The 22665-nt window shown below is 44.8% G+C and overlaps 1 protein-coding gene and 1 long non-coding RNA gene across 8 annotated transcripts in view; one reads left to right on the top strand and one right to left on the bottom strand.

Moving 5' to 3' along the window:
* Window positions 1-22665, top strand: part of TBL1X (transducin beta like 1 X-linked) — a 244282-nt gene that overhangs the window by 156647 nt on the left and 64970 nt on the right. For 5 of the 7 annotated variants that reach the window (XM_061408188.1, XM_061408190.1, XM_061408184.1 and 2 more), the window contains one exon: window positions 18163-18251. The exons of 1 other annotated variant lie outside the window; for it this stretch is intronic. The gene's annotated coding sequence lies outside the window, so the exon portion shown is untranslated. The remainder of the gene's footprint in view (window positions 1-18162; window positions 18252-22665) is intronic. One more of the 7 variants, XM_061408187.1, reaches the window with a different exon arrangement.
* LOC133242140 (uncharacterized) lies at window positions 15278-18167 on the bottom strand. Its single transcript, XR_009734777.1, has 2 exons — window positions 16074-18167; window positions 15278-15461 (listed from the first exon to the last, which is right to left on the bottom strand). It is a non-coding gene; the product is annotated as an uncharacterized LOC133242140 (long non-coding RNA).

Genomic DNA, 22665 nt, shown 5'->3' with positions numbered 1-22665 from the left:
ACCTGATTGTTTTCTTCTTCCTTCTTCTGACCCTGTTCTTTTCCTTTCTCAGACACATTTGCCCACTTAAAAGTGCAGTTGTTTGAAAACCAAGCAGTTAGTTTCCGTTTAAGAAAAAACCAGAGATAACTGTGATTATGTTCCAGTGGAAACAAAAACATCATTCTCTTATACTTTCACTTACGTGACTGTTTTAATCCTGTTAAAGAAGCTTCTGACATTTATTCCTTTGTGGGAGTCACTGGTGAAAATGTAGATTTATATTGGCTTTTAGGTTTATATATGTGTGTGTGTCTGTGTGTATATATATAATAAAACCCAAGATGATTAAATATATTATTATATTTAATTATATATTAATATATTTAATATTAATATATTTAACTATATGTTAAATATATACAATTATATATTAATATTTATATTATGTATTTGTATAGATTTGTGTATTATATCATTTATTATTTATTCATTGTTATTTATAATATAATTTTTATATATTAATGTATTTAATCATCTTGGTTTTCATTTTTGCTTTAAAAATTGAAACAAATGATGAACAGCACAGAAGGAACACAGCATCATTCCAGTAACCACTCCACAGCCATTAGCATGTTGCAGTTAACTGTCGTTCTGTACAGGCCTACGCGTCCGGCTTTATGTGTCTGAATCAGTGAATTTCTGCAGCATAACTGCTAAACACGCCGTGCTCCTGTACTGGCCCAGAGAGGCTAAGTTCCTCACCAGGGGACACACAGCCCCGAGCGAAGGAGTCTGGGGTTTAGCCGAGGTCACACCAGGACCACACTGCTTCTCCGAGAGTGTGCCAGCTTGTGTCGGAAGGGAACCACTACCCTTTCCAAGCACTGAGTGTAATTTCTGGCAAATAACAGCGTGCTGGAATCTGGAGAAAAGGAAGCCAGTTTAGATTGGGTGTAAAGAACGGCGTGATTGAGACTAGCCACCCAAGAGAGAGGCAAGAGTTTGGCCTTCAAGGCAAATATACAGAGCTAGAAGAACCAGCGTGTGCCAGTGTGTTTATTTTATTGTTTTAGTACCTGAAAAGTGCATCTAAAGATAGGCCAGTGGTGCAGTGGAAGGGAGATGGGATATATAACGCAGACCACCTGGGATGACTTCCAGGTTCTGACTGCCCAGCGATGGGCTCTCCCAAGTCTGTGAGATGGCAGAGGGCGATGAGGAAATCACTGTGGGGACCGTGTCCGTGCAGACGGGAAGTGTGATGCACACATCCTGTGGCTCTGTCCTACACGTGCACCTTTGATCCCAGATCACGAGGGGTGACATTCTCTCTTTTTTATGTGACTTCGTGTCCCAAGCCCACCCTGGAAAGCCAGCAGGGACCATCACACCCTGGGATGAATCTGGGAATTCTGAGCGCCCGCCAAGCAGGGCTTGTTGACCCATGGATATTCATTAAATTGTGCATTATTTTTTTCTGGCGTTAAATTGTGTATCATCTTTTTCTGTCTCAAGAGTCAGTCACCCTCTGAAACTACAGGAAACCACAAGTCTTTTTTGACGTTTGTAATGCCAGGCCGTGCAGTGCCTCCTCCTTCCATGAGGTGTGTTATCTTTTGGGTACTGCACACCATCAGCTTACAGAAGTGGTTCCTGCCTCGCAGAATTTATGTCAGATTCCTTTAAAAGAGGAGGCTTTACTTAACTGATAGATTTCTTGGTCTTGCTTCAAACGAATTGTCTCAAGTATTTGTTTCTCCAAATAATTGCATACTGGCTGTTGTCCATTGAGTCGCTCGGTCGTGTCCAACTGTTTGCGACCCCATGGAGTGCAGCACAACAGGCCTCCCTGTCCATCACCAATTCCTGGAGTTTATTCAAACTCATGTCCATTGAGTCGGTGATGCCATCGGTCCATCTCATCCTCTGTCGTCCCCTTCTCCTCCCACCTTCAGTCTTTCCCAGTATCCGGGTGTTTTTTCATATCAGGTGGACAGAGTATCCGAGCTTCAGCATCAGTTTTTCTTATGAATATTCAGGACCAATTTCCTTTAGGATGGACTGGTTGGATCTCCTTGCAGTCCAAGGGACTCTCAAGAGTCTTCTTCAACACTACAGTTCAAAAGCATCCATTCTTTGGTGCTCAGCCTTCTTTGTGGTCCAACTCTCACATCCGTACGTGACCACTGGAAAAAGCCTTCTTTGTGGTCCAACTCTCACATCCGTACGTGACCACTGGAAAAACCATAGCTTTGACTAGATGGCCCTTTGTCAACAAAGTGATGTCTCTGCTTCTGAATCCACTGTCTGGGTTGGTCATAGCTTTTCTCCCAAGGAGCAAGTGTCTTTTAATTTCATGACTGCAGTCGCCTCCCCCAGTGATATTGGAGCCCGAACTAGAAACTGCCTCCTGCAGCCCCTGCGCGTGAAGACAAGCTTGTGTCTTGAAAGCTAGGCAGAAACAAACTCTCAAACTGTTTTAGTCATCTTAGCCGAGACAGACCAACCCACATGTCCTGTTCGTCCCTGGCTTTGGAGGACTGACTGACGGGCACTCACACGTGAGTCTGTTTTGGTTAGCAGCCGTCAGGTAGGAGCAAAGGGCAGTGAGGAATCAGAATTCTAAAAAAGGTGGGCCGGGACTTCCCTGGAGATCCAGTGATTGAGACTTTGCCTTCCAATATAGGACGTGTGGATTCGATCCCTGGTCGGGGAAGCTTAAGACCCCACAGGCCTAAAAACCCAAAACATAAAGCAGAAGCCATACTGTAACAAAATCAAAAAAGACTTTAAAAAAATGGTGGGTGACATTTTTCTTTTCTTTTTGTTTCACTGCACCACAAGGGCTTATGGGATCTTAATTACGTGACCAGCAATCAAACCCAGACCCTTGACACTGAAAGCACAGAGACCATGGAATTCCCAGCTCTCATTTTCTAGTTTGGAAAATTCATATTCAATAGCTGTAGTTGCATGAAATGAGGCCTGATGTACATATTTAGCTATGATTTTACAGTCATCAATGTGTGCGTACATGTGTATATATATGTATGTATATGAATACACGTGTACATACGTATATATATATATGTCTGTGTGTATTTCGGCTTCACCTCGAGGCATTCAGTATCTTAGTCCCCCAGTTACGGCTCAGACTCATGCCCCTTGCTGTGAAAGTGCCATGTCTTAACCACTAAACTCCCAGACAAGTCCCCAGTCATGACACTAATAATAATGGTTGCTTGTGATTTCACAAGTCTCCCGTACCAATGATGGAACAAGAGAAGCGTTAACATCTTGAAGGCAGACGCACTCAGAAACAAAGAATTTTAATGACAAATAGGGTGTGTTTTATCTCCAAAGAACTGCATTCCATGAATCAGGAAGGAACTGCCTTTTCCCGCACTTGGTTTCCTCGTCCAGCTGCACACGCTGCTGCTTTCTTGGAGGCATAAGGGTGCTCTTGGTCATCCTGCTCATCTATAAATAAACCATCGCTATAAATAAGACATTCGCTGTTGATCTGAGTTTGACGCCATGGGAGAGATGCGCACGTGAATGGAATGCAAAGCCCCAGGATGACTCACTCCCGTTCTGGCTTTCATCTTCTAGATGTCAAGGCTAACTGCGGAAACCTGGAAGGCGGTCCGGTGAAGGAAAAAAAAAAAAAATCACAGAAAATCCAAAACTGAATAGAGCGTAGTTGCTTGTACATAAAGTGCAAACGAGGGCTTCCCTGGTGACTCAGGTGGTGAAGAATCTGCCTGCAGTACAGGAGACCCCGGTTCGATCCCTGAGTCGTCTAGATTCCCTGGAGAAGGGAATGGCTACCCACTCCAGTATTCTTGCCTGGAGAATCCCATGGGTAGAGGAGCCTGGTGAGCTATAGTCCACGGGGTCGCAAAGAGTTGGAAACAACTAAGCGACTAACACACACATACACAGTGCAAATGACTGAATACATTTCAGATCAGCTCAGGAGTGTGAGATCAAATTGCCAATATCTGTTGGATAATAGAAAAAGCAAGATAATTCCAGGAAAACGTCTACTTTTGTTTCATTGACCACACTGAAGCCTTTGACTGTGTGGATCACAACAAACTATGGAAAATTCTTAAAGTGATCGAAATACCAGAACACCTTACCTGCCTCCTGAGAAATCTGTATGCAGGTCAAGAACCGGACAAGTTGAACAGAACTTGAAACAACGGACTGGTTCCAAATTGGGAGAGTTGAACACATCAAGGCTATAAATTGTCACCCTGCATATTTAACTTACATGCAGAGTACATCATGAGAAACGCTGGGCTGGGCGAAGCACAAGCTGGAATCAAGATTGCCGGGAGAAATATCAATAACCTCAGATATGCAGATGACACCACCCTTATGTTAGCAAGTGAAGAGGAACTAAAGAGCCCCTTGATGAAAGTGAAAGAGGACAGTGGAAAAGCTGGCTTAAAAATCAACATTCAAAAAACTAAGGTCATGGCTTCCAGTCCCATCACTGCATGGCAAATAGATGGAGAAACAATGGAAACAGTGACAGACTTTATTTTCTTGGGCTCCAAAATCACTGCAGATGGTGACTGCAGCCATGAAATGAAAAAACGCTTGCTCGTTGGAAGAAAAGCTATGACCAGCCTAGACAGAACATTAAAAAGCAAAAACATCACTTTGCCAACAAAGGTCCATCTAGTCAAAGCTATGATTTTTCCAGTAGTCATGTATGGGTGTGAGATTTAGACCATAAAGCTGAGCGCCAAAGAATGGCTGCTTTTGAACTGTGGTGTTGGAGAAGACTCTTGAGAGTCCCTTGGACTGCAAGGAGATCCAACCAGTCCATCCTAAAGGAAATCATCTCTGAGTATTCATTGGAAGGAGTGATGCTGAAGCTCCAGTAATTTGGCCACCTGATGCAAAGAGCCAACTCATTTGAAAATATCCTGATGCTGGGAAAGATTGAGGGCAAGAGGAGGAGGGGGCAACAGAGGATGAGATGGTTGGAAGGCATCACCAACTCAATGGACATGAGTTTGAGTAAGCTCTGGGAGTTGCTGATGGACAGGGAGGCCTGGAGTGCTGCAGCCCATGGGGTCGCAAAGAATCGGACACAACTGAGCAACTGAGGAACAACAAACAAATTTGACCATTTCCTAGCTGTGAAACCAGTCTGGACCGTTCTGTTCATTTAAACTCTCTAGAACTTGGCCTTTTACAGCTAGACAGTGGGAATAATAAAAGGATTGTTGTGATGGTTAAGTCATATCATGGACCTAGAGGGACTTGATAAAATGTACACTTTCTACGAGAACAGGTGGACAACGAGTTATTTGATGTAGGCAGGTACTGAGCAGCCTTGCTGTTGAAAGGTTTTCATGATGAAAACCAGTGACACGCACCTCTAATGACTCAGATTCAGGGATGATAGTTAGCAGATCACGTTTGTGTTAAAAGGAAGAGTACCACATGGTGGGCACTTGCAGGACTGTAGGGGGAGCTGGGAAATAGGGGCAGTCTCTGCGAGGTGAGACGGAGTGGACCTAGGGAGAGTTAGCATTTTATCCTCATACCAGGGCTTCTCAGGGCTTCCCTGGTGGCGCTAGTGGTAAAGAACCCGCCTGGCAATGCAGGAGACGTAAGAGACATGGGTTCGATCCCCAGCTCAGGAAGATCCCCTGGAGGAAGGCGTGGCAACCCACTCCAGTATTCTTGCCTGGAGAATCCCACGGACAGAGGAGCCTGGCAGGCTACAGTCCACAGGGTCGCAAAGGGTCTGACACGACTGAGTGGCTGAACAGCAGCAGCAGAGTTTCTCAGCCTCAGCACTAGTACATTGGGGGCCCAAGAATCCTTTCTCACGTGGGAACGTCTTGTCCGACCTCTACCCCTTGCATGCCAGAGACCCTCCCCGGAGTTGTGACACTGAGGAATATCTCTGGACATTGACTGATGACCCTACGGGGACACAGTTGCCCACAATTGAGAACCTCTTAAAAGCTTTCCCATGAACATCTGTTAATTAGATAATTCTTTAAAAAGTATGTTGATTTATTTGGCTTCTCAGGTCTTAGTGCAAAACTGTGTGGGTCTTTAGGCTTCACTGCATCATCCAGAACCTTTAGTTGCACATGTTGGATCTAATTCCTTGACCCGGGATCGAGCCCAGGCCCCTGCAGTGTGAGCGTGGAGACTTAGCCACTGGACCACCAGGCAAGTCCTTACTTATATCATTTTAATGGCATTTAATTTTAATGTACTCAAAGGAAAAAACCTGCACGCGTATGTTTATAGAGCTTTGATTCCTCATTGCCAAACCTTGGGAGAAACCATGATGTCCTTTTATACGTGAGTGGATAAATATTTGAGTGTTGCATCTAGACAGTGGAATATTAGTTCAGTTCAATCACTCAGTTGTGTCTGACTCTTTGCAGCACCATCTTCAGTGCTGAGATGAGCCCCTGGAGCACGGAGAACTTTTAGGACAGTGGAAGTATTCTTGATGGTGGTTTAGTGGTGGACACGTGTCTTTATGCGTGTGTGCGTACTAAGTCCCTTCAGTCATGTCCGACTTCTTGCGACCCCATCAGTCAGCTAAGCCTCGGTTTTCTTGAGTGAGTGAGTGAAAGTCGTTCAGTCCTGCCCGACTCCTTGCGACCCCATGGACTGTAGCCCAACAGGCTCCTCTGTCCATGGGCTTCTCCAGGCAAGAACACTGCAGTGGGTTGCCATGCCCTTCTCCGGGGGATCTTCCTGGCCCAGGGATCGAACCTGCGTCTCTCACGTCTCCTGCATTGAAGGGCGAAGGTTCTTTACAACGAGCGCCACCGGGGGGGCTCAGGTGTGTTTATGTCTTTTGTCAAAACCCATAGAAGGTGCCACAGCCTGATATAAACTATGGGCTTCAGGTGATAATCTCAGTGTGGGTTCATCAGTTGTAACAGATGGACCCTCTGGTGGGGGACCTAGATAAGGAGGGAAATTGAGCCTGTGTAGGGGCAAATGGCATACAGGAAATCTGTGTACTTGGGCTGGAAATCTAAAACTAGTCTAAAAACGAAACCTGTTAAAAATCATGTTTAACGAGGGAGGGGAAAAAAAAAGAGATGTCATCTCCACACTGATGAGATTTATTCTGTTCAGTTTCACGCTTATGCGATCCGTGAAAGAACTGAAAAGTTTCATGAGACTTTGCACTTGGGTTCTGAGAGCATCATCTTAACCTAGAATGGCATTTGAGCTAGTGTCATGAAAGCTCCCATGGCAGGTGTACATGTGTGTGTGTGTATGTGTGTGTGTGTGTCCCAGAGACCAAGAACCTGGGCTGAAATCCACCCCTCACTCCAACTGCACCCCCTCCACTGTGGTCATTCCCAGAAACAAGGCAGAGACTTGTTTTACTTCTTGAATAGACCATTTCTGTCATATGTTAATTGTCTGAAGTCACCCTGAGGATATTAGAAGGTTGTCTATTTTAATGTAATATGGGTCGTCTTCCCAGGGGACATAAAGAACCCATCTGCCAGTGCAGGAGACATAAGAGACGTGGGTTCAATCCCCAGGTCGGGAAGATCCCCTGGAGGAGGGCATGGCAACCCACTGCAGTGTTCTTGCCTGGAGAATCCCATGGATGGAGGAGCCTGGTGGGCTACAGTCCATGGGGTCGCAAAGAGTCAGACCCAAGTGAAGTGACTCTGCGCACATGCACACAAGAAGTTTGGAGTACACACCTTAATAAAATGAGCATGATATTGCCTTGGGCTTCCCTGACAGCTCAGTGGGTGAAGAATCTGCCTGCAATTCAGGAGACCCTGGTTCGATTCCTGGGTCGGGAAGATCCGCTGGAGAAGGGAAAGGCTATCCACTCCAGTATTCTTGGGCTTCCCTTGTGACTCAGCTGGTAAAGAATTCGCCTGCAATGTGGGAGACCTGGGTTCGATCCCTGGTTTGGGAAGATCCTCTGGAGAAGGGAAAGGCTACCCACTCCAGTATTCTGGCCTGGAGAATCTCATGGACTGTGTAGTCCATGGGGTCGCAAAGAGTCAGAGACGACTGAATGCCTTTCACTGATACTGCCCTCAGGCAGGGATCGGCAGACTCCTGCCTATAGGCCAACCCCACCTGCAATCTATTGTTTTTTAATTGTGTTGAAGCACATCCAACACCCATTTATGTACCGTCTGCAGCTGTTTTAGAGCCAAAGCAGACGTGAGCAGTTGTAGCAGACTCAGTTTGGGTGTCAAGGATCCAAGATTCCTGCAGAGAAAGTGTGCTCACCCCTGCTTTACCAGTCTAGAACTTTTCCCTCTTCGGTCGTCATATCCTGACTATCTCCCGATTTTTAAACTCGGTTTCAGAAAAGGGGAGGATTGTCAGCAGAGTAGCCTAGTTAGAGAAATAATAGAGACATACAAGTGCGTTCCCTGTGAAGGACCCTGCAGCGTTACTCCTGCTCTCTCTGCGTGTGAGATGCACTCGTGTGTACTAGGGTGCCTTTGTTGAAATGCCTGGGCCTTTTAATCGAGGGTTCAAAACACCAAGCTTTGCCCTTCCTCCCCCTTGCTCCCTTCCTTCCCCTTCCTTCATCCCCTTCCTTCGTCTTCCTTCCTTCCCCTTCCTTCCTCTTCCTCCCTTCCTCTCCCTCCCTTCCCCTTCCTTCCTTCTCCTTCCTTCCTCTTCCTTCCCCTTCCATCCTCTTCCTTCCCCTCCCTTCCCCTTCCTTCCCCTTCCTTCCTCTCCCTTCCTCCCCCTTCCTTCCCCTTCCTTCCTCTTCCTTCCCCTTCCTTCCTCTTCCTTCCTTCCCTTCCTCCCCTTCCTTCCTTCCCTTCCTTCCTCTTCCTTCCTTCCCTTCCTTCCTCTCCCTTCCTTCCCTTCCTTCCTTCCCTCTTCCTTCCTTCCCCTTCCTCCCTCTTTCTTCCCCTTCCTTCCTCTTCCTCCCTTCCCCTTCCTTCCCCTTCCTTCCTCTCCCTTCCTTCCCCTTCCTTCCTCTCTCTTCCTTCCTTCCCCTTCCTTCCTCTTCCTTCCTTCCCCTTCCTTCCTCTTCCTTCCTTCCCCTTCCTCCCTCTTTCTTCCTTCCCCTTCCTTCCTCTCCCTTCCTCCCCCTTCCATCCCCTTCCTTCCTCTTCCTTCCCCTTCCTTCCTCTTCCTTCCCCTTCCTTCCTCTTCCTTCCCCTTCCTTCCTCTTCCTTCCTTCCCTTTCCTTCCCCTTCCTTCCTTCCAATTCCTTCCTGTTCCTTCCTCCCCCTTCCTTCCTCTTCCTTCCCCTTCCTTCCTCTCCCTTCCTTCCCCTTTCTTCCTTCCTTCCCCTTCCTTCCTCTTCCTTCCTTTCCCTTCCTTCCTCTCCCTTCCTTCCCTTCCTTCCTTCCCTCTTCCTTCCCTTCCTTCCTCTCCCTTCCTTCCCCTTTCTTCCTTCCTTCCCCTTCCTTCCTCTTCCTTCCTTCCCCTTCCTCCCCCTTCCTTCCTTCCCCTTCCTTCCTCTTCCTTCCTTCCCCTTCCTCCCCCTTCCTTCCTTCCCCTTCCTTCCTCTCCCTTCCTTCCCCTTTCTTCCTTCCTTCCCCTTCCTTCCTTCCCCTTCCTTCCTCTCCCTTCCTTCCCCTTCCTTCCTTCCTTCCCCTTCCTTCCTCTTCCTTCCTTCCCCTTCCTTCCTCTCCCTTCCTTCCCCTTCCTTCCTTCCCTCTTCCTTCCTTCCCCTTCCTTCCTCTCCCTTCCTTCCCCTTCCTTCCTTCCCTCTTCCTTCCTTTCCCTTCCTTCCTCTCCCTTCCTTCCCCTTCCTTCCTTCCTTCCCCTTCCTTCCTCTTCCTTCCTTCCCCTTCCTTCCTCTCCCTTCCTTCCCCTTCCTTCCTTCCCTCTTCCTTCCTTCCCCTTCCTTCCTCTCCCTTCCTTCCCCTTCCTTCCTTCCTCTTCCTTCCTTTCCCTTCCTTCCTCTCCCTTCCTTCCCCTCCTTCCTTCCCTCTTCCTTCCTTCCCCTTCCTTCCTCTCCCTTCCTTCCCCTTTCTTCCTTCCTTCCCCTTCCTTCCTTCCCCTTCCTTCCTTCCCCTTCCTCCCTCTCCCTTCCTTCCCCTTTCTTCCTTCCTTCCCCTTCCTTCCTCTCTCTTCCTTCCCCTTTCTTCCTTCCTTCCCCTTCCTTCCTTCCTTCCCCTTCCTTCCTCTTCCTTCCTTCCCCTTCCTTCCTCTTCCTTCCTTCCCCTTCCTTCCTTCCCTCTTCTTTCCTTCCCCTTCCTCCCTCTTTCTTCCCCTTCCTTCCTCTTCCTCCCTTCCCCTTCCTTCCCCTTCCTTCCTTCCTTCCCCTTCCTTCCTCTTCCTTCCTTCCCCTTCCTTCCTCTTCCTTCCTTCCCCTTCCTTCCTCTCCCTTCCTTCCCCTTTCTTCCTTCCTTCCCCTTCCTTCCTTCCCCTTCCTTCCCTCTTCCTTCCTTCCTCTTCCCGCCTTCCAATTCCTTCCCCTTTTTCCCCCTTCCTTCCCCTTCCTTCCTTCCAATTCCTTCCCCTTCCTCTTCCTTCCTTCCCCTTCCTTCCTCTTCCTCCCTTCCCCTTCCTTCCTTCGAATTCCTTCCCTTTCCTTCCTTCCCCTTCCTTCCCTCTTCCTTCCTTCCCCTTCCTTCCTTTCAGTTCCTTCCCCTTCGTCCCCCTTCCTTCCTTCCCCTTCCTTCCTTCACATTCCTTCCCCTTCCTTCCCTCTTCCTTCCTTCCCTCTTCCTTCCTTCCCCTTCTCTCCTTCGAATTCCTTCCCTTTCCTTCCTTCCCCTTCCTTCCCTCTTCCTTCCTTCCAATTTCTTCCCCTTCCTTCCTTTTCCTTCCTTCCCCTTCCTTCCCTCTTCCTTCGTTCCCCTTCCTTCCTTCCCCTTCCTTCCCAATCCTTCCTTCCTCTTCCTTCCTTCCCTTTTCTTCCCCTTGAAATTCATGCACGTAATTAGTGTTTATCATGAACAAAACAACCCAGAATCTTTGTGTGTGTGTCATAAATAGAACTCTTAACAGAGAACAGATCCCTTTATTCTTGTCTGCCAGTTTACGTATAAAGAGAATTGGGTACCCTTTTAGTATAGTGACAAAAAATAACTAATCCATCTAAATAAAGAGCATCCCATAAATGAATGGTTTTCAAAGAGGAATGTGATGATAGGAGATGAGGAACCGCTTAATGCACCATGACCTCTCACCTCACGGTACCTGTGTTCCTAGTTCGGTGAGTGAAAAGAGACGTGAGGATCATGGCCTGATTTTAATTCCCAGTGGGTAAAGGCGCGTGTAGAACTGCCCTACTTCTTGCCACTATTATGATGTTAAAAGTCAAGTTTATTTTTGTAAGTCATTACCATCTTGGCAGACTTGCATTCATTTTTGTCAAGCGCTGCCATCTTTAGCTTGCAGCCTTCCAGAGTCTAGAGAAATGCACGTTGGTTTCATATTTCTTCTGGGGAATCTATAGTCTTCCAGCAGGAGAACCTCTTTATTAGAATGTCTAGCAACTGGTGTATTCAAGATCTGTCAGGAAGTCGTCAGGAACATCTCAGCATGTGTCAGAAAAGTTAAAGTTTGGGAAAGTTATATCCTGAGCATGGCGTGTCATTTTCTAGGTGAATACCTAGGTACACAGACAAGCTAGAGAAGGAAAGTGAAAGTGAAAGTCAATCAGTTATGTCCGACTCTTTGCAACCCCATGGACTATACAGTCTGTGCAATTCTCCAGGGCAGAATACTGAAGTGGGTAGCCGTTCCCTTCTCCAGGGGGTCTTCCCAACCCAGGAATTGGACCCAGGTCTCCCGCATCGCAGGTGGATTTTTTACCAGCTGATCTACCAGGGAAGCCCTTAGAGAAGGACAGCAATTCACAAAATTTCTGCTGCCTGCAGCTTGGAGCCAGGAAGGCATCATGACAAGAAAGTCATGACTTGCTGTGTGTGAACCCCTGGTCTGACGCTCGTGGGGGTACCTGGGATCCTCGTTGGAAATGTGACATTCTGGTAGGAAGGATTCTGTCATTATTTATTAGCAGGATTACATAACTTCAAGGCACTTAGAACAGATCCACAGTAGATGCAGCTATGTATAAACCATTTTTGTGGTTAGTTTCTTTTTCATTATAGCTTATTATATGATATTAACTGTAGTTCCCTGTACTTCACGGAAAGACCTTGTTTTTTATCTGATTTATGTATAGTAGCATGTGTCTGCCAGTCCTAAAGTCCTAGCTTATCCCCTCCCCAATCTCCCTTGGTAACCATAAATCTGTTTTCTATGTCTATGAGTCTCTTTCTGGTTTGTAACTAAGCTCGTTTGTGTCATATTTTAGGTTCCACATATAAGTGATGAGTTTGCCTTTGTCTGACTTCATACAATAACCTCTAGGTCCATTCATGTTGTTGAAAATAGTATTATTTCATCCTTTTTTATGTCTGAGTAATATTCCATTATATGTATGTATATGTGTATATATATGTATAGATGGATATGGATATAGATATATTGGAGAAGGGCATGGCAACCCACTATCGTATTCTTGCCTGGAGAATCCCATGGACAGAGGAGCCTGGCAGGCTACCCCAGTGTACGGGGTTACAAAGAGTGAGATAAAACTGAGACACACACACACACACACACACACACACACACACACACACATATATACACACACCACACCTCAGGGGCTTCCCAGGTGGCTCATTGGTAAAGAAGCCACCTGCAAATGCTGGTGACATGGATTTGATCCCCGGGCCAGAACGATCCCTTGCAGGAGGAAATGGCAGCGCACTCAAGTCTTCTTGCTTGGAGAATCCCATGGACAAAGGAGCCTGGTGGGCTACAGTCCATAGGGTCACAGAAGAGTCGGACACAATTTATCGACTAAACACAACATCCCACACCTTTAGCATTTCATCTGTTGCTGAATATGTAGGCTGCTTCCCCGTCCTAGCTATTGTGCAAAGTGCTTCTATGAATATTTGGGTGCATGTATCTCTTAGAATTAGGGTTTTCTCTAGATATATACCCAGGCTGCCATCTGTGGGGTCACACCGAGTTGGACACGCCTGAAACGACTTAGCAGCAGCAGCGGCATAACCAGGAGTGGGATTGCTGAATCCTATGGTAATTGTACTTTGAGTTTTTTTAAGGGGCCTCCTTACCATTCTTCATAGGGGCCATACCAAATGCATTTCTGCCAACAGCGTACGAGAGTTCCCTTTTCTGCACACCCTCTCCAGCATCTATTATCTGTAGACTTCTTGATGATGGCCATGCGGACCTGTGTGAGGTGATGCATCATTGTAGTTTTGATTTGAATTTGTCCAGTGATGAGCAACATCGAGCATCTTCTCAGGTGCTCATTGGCTATCTGTATCTCTTCTTTGGAGGAGTATCTACTTTGCTCTTCTGCCAGTTTTTTTGATGGAGTTGTTTGGTTTTCTGTTACTGAGTTGTATGAGCTATTCGTGTGTTTTGGAAACGGAGTCCTGTTGAATTGCAACCCAGCCTGTAGGTTTTCTTTTTGTTTCGTTTACGGTTTCCTTTACTTGTGCAAAAAATCTTGTGAGTTCACTTCCGCTTTCCTCTTGGTTTTCCAGTGCAGCAGTCATCAACTCACATGTTAGTCTTTTCTCAAAGCTCCAGTTCCCTGGCCCTTTCCTCTGGGAGGCTCTTTTCTACTTTCTCATTAATTATGGACGTTTAAGTGACTATTGGAGGGAACTCAGACAAAACAGACTGCTTGAAATCAGGGTGTTAGACCCCTGACAGTGTTGTAAAGGTTGCTTCCTTCTCTCTTTAATTTGCTGGTTTGTGATTGCAAAAAACAAGCCAAACTTGGAATCTCTTCACTTGTGCTTTGGGAAAGACTTAACATGTGACTTGATCACCTGGCCAGGTGATTTTTGATATCTTGGTGAGTTAAGAGTTAAGCATAAGCAGATAAATTGAAACTTGATACCATGGAATCTCAGAGCTAGAAGACACTTAACTGTATCTGCTGCTGCTGCTGCTAAATCTCTTCAGTCGTGTCCGACTCTGTGCAACCCCGTAGATGGCAGCCACCAGGCTCCCCGTCCCTGGGATTCTCCAGTCAAGAACACTGGAGTGGGTTGCCATTTTCTTCTCCAATGCATGAAAGTGAAAAGTGAAAGTGAAGTTGCTCAGTCATGTCCGACTCTTAGCGACCTCATGGACTGCAGCCCATCAGGCTCCTCCATCCATGGCATTTTCCATAGCTCCCCCCAAAAAAGACATTTAGTTTTTAACATTTCAACAGACCCTGATGAGCTGTTTATCCCTGAATGTAAGGTAGTCTTTTAGCCACAGTGAAGTATAAAGAGATGGTAGAAGGCATTGTTCTTGCTTTCAAAGTAGCTTACAGCCTCATAAGTAACAAGGGCAAATCAGTAAGTTCACAGATCTTTTTATGTGAATTAAAAAAAAAAAAACATTTTACTCTGGCAGATTTCAAACATACTAAGAAATGAAGAGAATAATGGACTTCCAAGTATTCATTACAAAGCATCAGAAATTTTCAACATCTGCTAAACTTTTTTCAGGACTCTCTTTATTATAGAAGACGTTTACATGTTACATGTATTTACATAAAAGGATAAGCCTATAAATTTCCTCTCTTATAATCTTTTATACTTGATTTTCAAGCCCTTCCACTCAAATTTCAATTTTGTTAAAGCCATTTCTCTTTTTTTTGCAAACATGGATATTCTTCTTTCAAATGAACGATGCAGTTTCTTCTTGCTTTCATTTGTACCTCATTAAGTGATGGGATTATCTGCTGAACCTTGAATGTTCTGGTATTCCTATTTTTCCAGAGACTTTCTCTCTGTAATAGTTATTATTTTGCTTCATTGCTCTTAAATATTTTTTCTTTATCAGAATTCTTTTTTTTTTTTTTTTGGCTATGCTTTGAAGCATATGGGGTCCTAGTCCCCTTACCAGGAAATGTGCCCCCTGCAACGGAAGCCCCCACTTATCAGAATTCATTGTTATTCCCATGCTCTTAATCCACTGAATGCCTTGAACTATTTTGCAGTTGGGTATCTGATGCTTTTGTGTCTCTTAGTGAACCATTTTCTCTATACAGAATCCGTGATTGACCTCGGTAACCCGTTTTAGATTGTGATAGTCTATGCTAAAGTGTCCCCTGGGTGTTCCTTTCTGAATCGAAAGCCCATGTGTACTTCTAATATGGCACCGTACGAATAAGGCAGAAGTCACGAAGAAAAGTGTCTACTTAGTCTACTGGCAAGTAGGTTTTTCCCCCTCCATTCTTGTCTCTTTGTAGGAAAGAATTAAAACGACAGACCGACACAGCTCAAGCAGGCAGGATTTATTAAGCAAGCCACACGCAGGACAGTCTTGAGACAGGAGAGTGGACCCACACCCATGGGAGTGGTCTGGTGTCATTTTTAGGTTTCCCTTTGTATACATTTTTCTCTTCCCCTTGGCGGTTCCTCGGGCTCCGTTGGCTATTTCCCTTTGCAAAATAGGGCTTGTATCTGCAACCAATCAGGGAAGGGAATGCAATTAGGGTGTATGGTCAAGCCAATTAGGGAAAGGGGTGTGTTAGGCCTCTTCCCCCTCCAGAGGTTCTTGTTCCAGGCCTCAGGTTTTCCTTTTCATGGGCTTTTTCCTTTCCTTTGTCTGCCCAGCACGTGGTCCTTCTAGTTGTCCCTTCCTCTGACTACCATCTTAAACTCTGTTTCCCTAGTCTAACCTACGTAACACTAAAGTCTGTCCCATTAAAATATAGTTTCTGGGTATTAGTAGCATTTGGGGGCCTGATCTGTCTACTGTGTGGAAGACTGTTCTGTGAGTTGTAGATGCTTAATGCTATGCCAGTCGTGTCCCTCCTCCAGTTGTGACACTGAAAAATGGTTCCAGACATTGCCTAATATCCTAGAGTGCCCTGGGGCAGAGGACACACCACCCCTGGTTGAAAGCACCTGTGTTATCACTGTGGACGTGCCACGATGCTTCCATATTCTTATTACGGGTTACTTGGCTCAGTCGGTAAAGAATCTGTCTACCATGCAGGAGACCCGGGTTCAGTCCCTGGGTTGGGAAGATCCCCTGGAGAAGGGAATGGCAACCCACTGCAGGTTTCTTACCTGGAGAATTCCATGGACAGAGGAGCTTGGCAGGCTGCAGTCTGTGGGGTCACAAAGAATCGGACGTGACTGAGGGACTCACGTCACTTTCGTTGTGTGTTTACCTTTGAGAATTAAGGAATATATTGCATTTGTTAAAATCATTTGCATGTCCCACAAATATTTTTCAGTCCCATGAATTCTTGCCAGCACGGCTTATGGGTAGTGGTTCTCTCTGGTTGTTCGTAATGGGAAAATCACGAATGACAAGGTATTGGAAGGTCAGATTTCTCACTTTAACTTCTTATTTTTAGCAGTAAACTAATTAATTTGTCATGTTGCATAACCAGAATGTCATTAACCAAAGTCATATTTCACATGTTTTGTGTGTTTCTAACACACAGATGATGTTAATTACTCTTATTGAATTTAACAACTTATATCAAAGATAACCTTCAATTTGTGAGTTACCATCTGTTTTGGACAAAGAATAGGTCCAAATACTAAATACTGAAGCTTTTTTTTTCCCCTGAACAGCTTGTAATAAGAGCTGTTTATATATTAATTGCCTAATTGAATTATTGTGGATTTTAATGTTTTAATTTTCAAGCAATTTGGGGCTTATTGTGGTGACATCTGCTCATATTTTGATACTTTACGGTATTTAGCAGTCTCATCAGAACGCTATTTTGGGTTTACAACACAGTCCTGAAAATAGTCAATTGCTTTCTGAGTCAGGTTACTCTCAGGAGTATTGTCCTATTTCATCTCTACTACAGAATTTATTTCATAATGAAATGCATTTTTATTTTATAAGAAAAGTCCATATTCCCTTGTCCCTGCTTCAGTCTAATGCCGTTAAATGTCTATTCAAACAACTGCAGAGTTTTGTTTAAATCTTATTTTCCTTCAGCGGTAGATTTTTTTTTCAGTTGTTCTTGGCTATTACTTTCATCTTACATATCCTTATGATGTTTTAAAAATATAGTGTAATGAAACTTAACAGCCTATGAACCTGCTTATAGAATCTTTTTAATCTCCTTTCTTTGAACAGTATAACTATAAACATAGCTCAGTGGGAATAATTTCCTTGAATTTCCTTAAAAACGTTTCAAGAGGTTCTGATTAATTCACTAATAAGAAACAGCTTCATTCATAGCCCTGCTTCTGAATTTGAATTACATTAAACCTGGCACCTTTTTATATCACTTAAGACTATTGAACAAGAATTTACAGAAAGTGGTAGTCATTTAATTTCCTCAGTTTTTGAACGTGTGGATAATTTAAACCCTGTAGGAGCCTGGACTCACTCACAACCAAAGACATTTTGTAAGGAAGGAGGTACATATCCTTAAATAGATGCTGGTTGACTGCTTTCTATTTATGTTGACTGAAAAAAGCAAGTTTGTGATATGAAGGGTTATCTTGTGAGATATACCTCTGGCTTCTTTAGAAATCTGTGTAAATACAGAACTGCTCTGAAATGGAAATGTAGGAGAATAACAGCGGAAAACTTGAGACCTGGTAGTCAGTGCTTCCTTTTGCTTTATTTTAGGAAGCCAAAAGAAGGGGGGGAGAAACGATTCTAACGTTTCCCTGTTTGCATGAGCACATAACTGAGTGCATGTCTGCACGCAAACTTGCATGGCGTGATGATGGTAACATTGGCCCAAGCGCTGTTTATCAACTTTCTGTGAAGCATCTTTCTTCTCTCTAGGGTGTGTACGGTTTAATTTACTGATTTTATGTGATACACTCCCTAAAACAAAGATGTTTCAAGTGGGCGTTCATTATCATTGAATGATAGCAGAATGCTTGTCTGCACTCTAACCAATGTTATTTACTTTGAGACGTTTTCCTTGTAAAGCTCTGCATGTACCATAATGCTGATGGCTGATTTTAATTACTTCCCTTTTTACTTTGCAAATAAAACTGCACAGTTTGGGTAAAAGTTGAAGATAGAGGGTATGAAACAGTAAAACGTGTTTGAGATGACAGAGGAAAAGAAGAACAGGAGCGATCAAAGGTGAACAATTCCCAAAGAATTTTCAGGTTCATTTTGATTGTTGTTGTGGTTTTCCTTTTTTTCAATCTCCTTGTTTCTCGCCAGGCAGGTCCCAGCAGACACTTGGCAGTTCCTATGATCGGGTGCTGGGGAGCCCACTGGTTCCGAGGTCTACACATGAAGTCACCCTAAAGGTACACCCCTGCCTTTGATCTTTGTTCTCCGCCTGAAATTCGTTTCAAACAGAACTGCATTTTGCCAAAACTGAACACCTTCTGTTTTAAAATGATACATGTCTGAGGTCTTTCTTCTTGCTGAAGTTCAAGGTAATTGTTGTTTAATCGCCAAGTCATGTCTGACTCTTTGCGACCCAGTGGACTGTAGCCCACCAGGCTCCTCTGTCCATGGGATTCTCCAGGCACAAATACTGGAGTAGGTTGCCATTTCCTTCTCCATGAAGGTAATAGACAAAGCATTATTAAATAATGATGTGCTGCTTCCTTGATTCTTTAAGATGAACTGGGCTTTTTTACCTTCTAAGAATTTTGGGAAATTCTTAAAGAGATGGGAATACCAGACCACCATACCTGGCTCCTGAGAAATCTGTATACAGGTCAAGAAGCGGACACTTAAAACCGGACATGGAACAATGGACTGGTTCCAAACTGGGAACGAGTACCTCAAGGCTGTATGTTGTCACCCTGCTTATTTGACTTATATGCAGATTACATCATGCGAAATGCCAGGCTGGATGAAGCAGAAGCTAGAATCAAGATTGCTGGGAGAAATATTAATAACCTTAGATACACAGATGACACCACCCTTATGGCAGAAAGTGAAGAACTAAAGAGCCTCTTGATGAAAGTGAAAGAGGAGAGTGAAAAAGTTGGCTTAAAACTCAACATTCAGAAAATGAAGGTCACAGCATCCGGTCCCATCACTTCATGGCAAATAGGTGGGGAAACAGTGGAAACAGTGAGAGACTTTATTTTCTTGGGCTCCAAAATCACTGCAGATGGTCACTGCAGCCATGAAATTAAAAGAGGCTTGCTCCATGGGATAAAAGCTATGACCAACCTAGACAGCATATTAAAAAGCACAGACATTACTTTGCCAACAAAGGTCCGTCTAGTCAAAGCTATGGTGTTTCTAGTAGTCATGTATGGATGTGAGAGTTGAACCATAAAGAAAGCTGAGCACCAAAGAATGGATGCTTTGGAACTGTGGTGTTGGAGAAGACTTTTGAGAGTCCCTTGGACTGCAAGGAGATCAAACCAGTCCATCCTAAAGAAAATCAGTCCCGAATATTCATTGGAAGGACTGATGCTGAAGCTGAAAGTCCAATACTTTGGCCACCTGATTTGAAGAACTGACTCATTGGGAAAGACTCTGATGCTGGGAAAGATTGAAGGCAGGAGGAAAAGGGGACAACAGAGGATGAGATGGTTGGATGGCCTCACCGACTCTATGGACATGAGTTTGAGCAAGCTCTGGGAGTTGGTGATGGACAGGGAGGCCTGGCGTGCTGTAGTCTATGGGGTCGCAAAGAGTTGGATACGACTGTACTGTACTGAACATGAAGCTGAATATGGAACCAGCTATTTTAAACTTTTCTGGAGCAGATGACAGCTTCTAAAATCAATCCCTTGCATCACCATTATGAATTAAAATTAAGCAGCAAAATTGATTATAATTGAGGGCATGAGGCTGTATCTTATTTGGCTCCTGTATCTTAATTCTTTGCTTTGTTAGTTTCTTAATATGATCTGTGTCTATCTGCAAATTGATTTCCTACTTAACCTTAAAAGTTATTAGAAAAACATGTAGCTTACTATCGATAGATCTAGTGAGATGATAAGGTATACCCAGAGGAAGAAACCAAACAATCATAGATGCACAAACATCAAGAATGGAAACCCAGGGAGTTCCTTGTGGTTCCAGTGGTTAGGACCCTGCACTTTCCATTACAGGAGGCGTGGGTTCCATCCCTGGTCAGGGAACTATGATCCCGAAAGCCTTGTGACGCCCCAAAAAATGAAAAACCAGAGTTGAAGCCCACGTCTCAACCTAAAGCTGATGGTTCCCCTCTCCACCCTCTATCAAGAAGAAGCACTGTTAATATTTTGGAAGATGGAATTTTAGAGTTTGATTTTATCCTTTATTTTTTTGTGTTTTCTGGTTCTTTACTTGTTTTAATGGAAAAAAAAAAACCACTGATAGAAGTTTTGTTATTTTAAAAACATAAAAGATGGAAATTTGCGGAAGATTTTTTGCTGTACTGCTTTAAAAAGAAGGAATCAGAAGTAAGATGATAGGCCCAAATTTAACCACAGGAACAATCTTATGTGGTATTTTTGTTTAAGACCAAACATGTAGCAAGGTAAATATGTACCGTTGGTCCATGGGTTTGAACTGCTCCGGCCCACTTATACGTTAATTTCTCTCCCCCCCCCCAATAAATACCTAACCGCTGTGCACAGTCCGTGAGTGAATCCACAGATGAGGAACCATGGATATGGAGGGCCCCCTGTAGGTATAAGGGGATTTTCTCCCCAAACTCCATTTTGTTCAAGGGCCAGCTGTATTAGAATTTCAATATTTTACTTAATTATCTGGAAGGGGTAGTTTGGTTTTTTTAAAAATGAAAAATTAGAAAAGGTTAATTGAGTCTGTGACATCAGGTGTTCAGGTTGTGGCATGAGTCTTTTAATGGCCAAAGAATATTCCATTTGTATGGATGGACCACTGTATGCCGTTTATCCATGCATCAGCTGATGGACATTTGAGTTGTGTTTACTTTTATTGAGTTGTTCAGAAGAGCGCTGCCGTGAACATTCGTGTATAAATTTTATCTGGATGTGTACCTTCATTTTCTCTTGGGTATATACCTGAGAGGAGAATCGCTCAGTCATATGGTAACTCTGTTTAACGTTTGGAAGAATCATCCCAGCTTTTCCAAAGTGGCTGCACCATCAGTCAGTATTTTTAAAACGCAGTTGAGTCATAGTTTCAGTGTCAGAGGGGAGAGAGGTCTGTTGCTCATCTGTGTCTTGATTGAGTCTGCATTCAGTATTCAGGGCTTTGAGTATTCATGAGCTTTGAGTGAATTGAATTGAGTGCACACGTTGACTTCCTGCTGTGAGTTGGGCATTGGTGTTTAGCTTCACAGGTGACTGGAAATTTGTGTAGCCGTTGATGATTCCCTGTGCGATTTCGACATGCGGATGTTCATTTGGGATTATGCTGGGGAAAGGCATTGCTGCTCACATACCACAGTGCCCATGGTGCCTCCGTGACCGTGAGCTTGGGAGTCATCTGTAAATCACAGCCCTTTCTCTCTGCTCTGGGTGCTGTGTGTCAGAAAGTGAGGGCTCATGTCTGTTCCTGTTGCTGTTCATTCACCAAGTTGTGTGTGACTCTCTGCAACCCCATGGACTGCAGCACGCCAGGCTTCCCTGTTCTTCATCATCTCCCAGAGTTTACTCAAACCCATGTTCATTGAGTCGGTGATGCCATCCAACCATCTCATCCTCTGTCGTCCCCTTCTCCTCCTGCCTTTAATCTTTCCAGCATCAGGGTCTTTTCCAGTGAGTCAGCTCTTCACGTCATGTGGCCAAAGGATTGGAGCTTCAGCTTCACCATCAGTCCTTCCAATGAACACCCAGGACTGATCTCCCTTAGGATGGACTGGTTGGATCTCCTTGCAGTCCAAGAGACTCTCAAGAGTCTTCTCCAGCTCCCCAGTTCTAAAGCATCGATTCTTCGGTGCTCAGCCTTCTTGATGGTCCGACTCTCCCATTCATACAGGACTACTGGAAAAACCATGGCTTTGACCAGCCGGACCTTGGTCTGTTCCCGTTTGACTTAGCCTAGTTTCAGCAGGTCCCGCCTCGGAAAGTGACGGACACACAGCAGATGATGGCTATGGTGTCCTCTTGGCTCTTCATTTCAGAGCCACCAGTGGGTTATGCCCGAGGAGCGTCCACATTCTTAGGGCATCACCTTCAGGTTCCCAGACAGGAATTTCAGCTGGAAAACGACAAGACGGGCGTGTTCTAATGTAGAGAGGGGAGAATCTTCGGGGGAGTGAGGTTGGCAGACGTTTTCCATCAAGGGCCAGAGAGTAGATGTTGATAGCTGATGCTTTGTGGGCCCCAGGGTCTCCGTTGCTTTCCTCTGCCTTTGCCCTGTGAGAACCGCTCCTGATCATACACAGATGAACGAGTGCGGCTGAGTGACATCAGTAATACTTCGCCGATGGGCGCTGGAATTCCAATGTCATCGCAATTTCAGGGGTGGCAAAATAGGATTGTTTTGATTTTCCTTGCAGCCATTTAGAAACAGAGACACCGTGGATACCTCCTAAGTCTTACGGAAGGTGGGCGACGTGTGAATCTGCCTGTGGGCTGCAGTGCGCCAGCCTTGACCTTGAGAAAGACACCCATTTTATTTCTCCGTCTTCTGACCGTGACCTTCGAGTTGAAGGCCTCTGACATGCAGCTCTGCGAGGTCCATGGCAAGCTTAAGACAGCGTCCACATTGTGGTTTCCATGCTGGCTCAGATGATAAAGAATCCGACTGCAGGGCAGGAGACATGGGTACGATCCA

The sequence above is a fragment of the Bos javanicus genome, chromosome X, assembly GCF_032452875.1.
Source record: "Bos javanicus breed banteng chromosome X, ARS-OSU_banteng_1.0, whole genome shotgun sequence".
NCBI classification, from domain to species: domain Eukaryota; kingdom Metazoa; phylum Chordata; class Mammalia; order Artiodactyla; family Bovidae; genus Bos; species Bos javanicus.
Note: the sequence above shows the minus strand (reverse complement) of the source record. Positions and strands in the feature narration are given on the sequence as shown.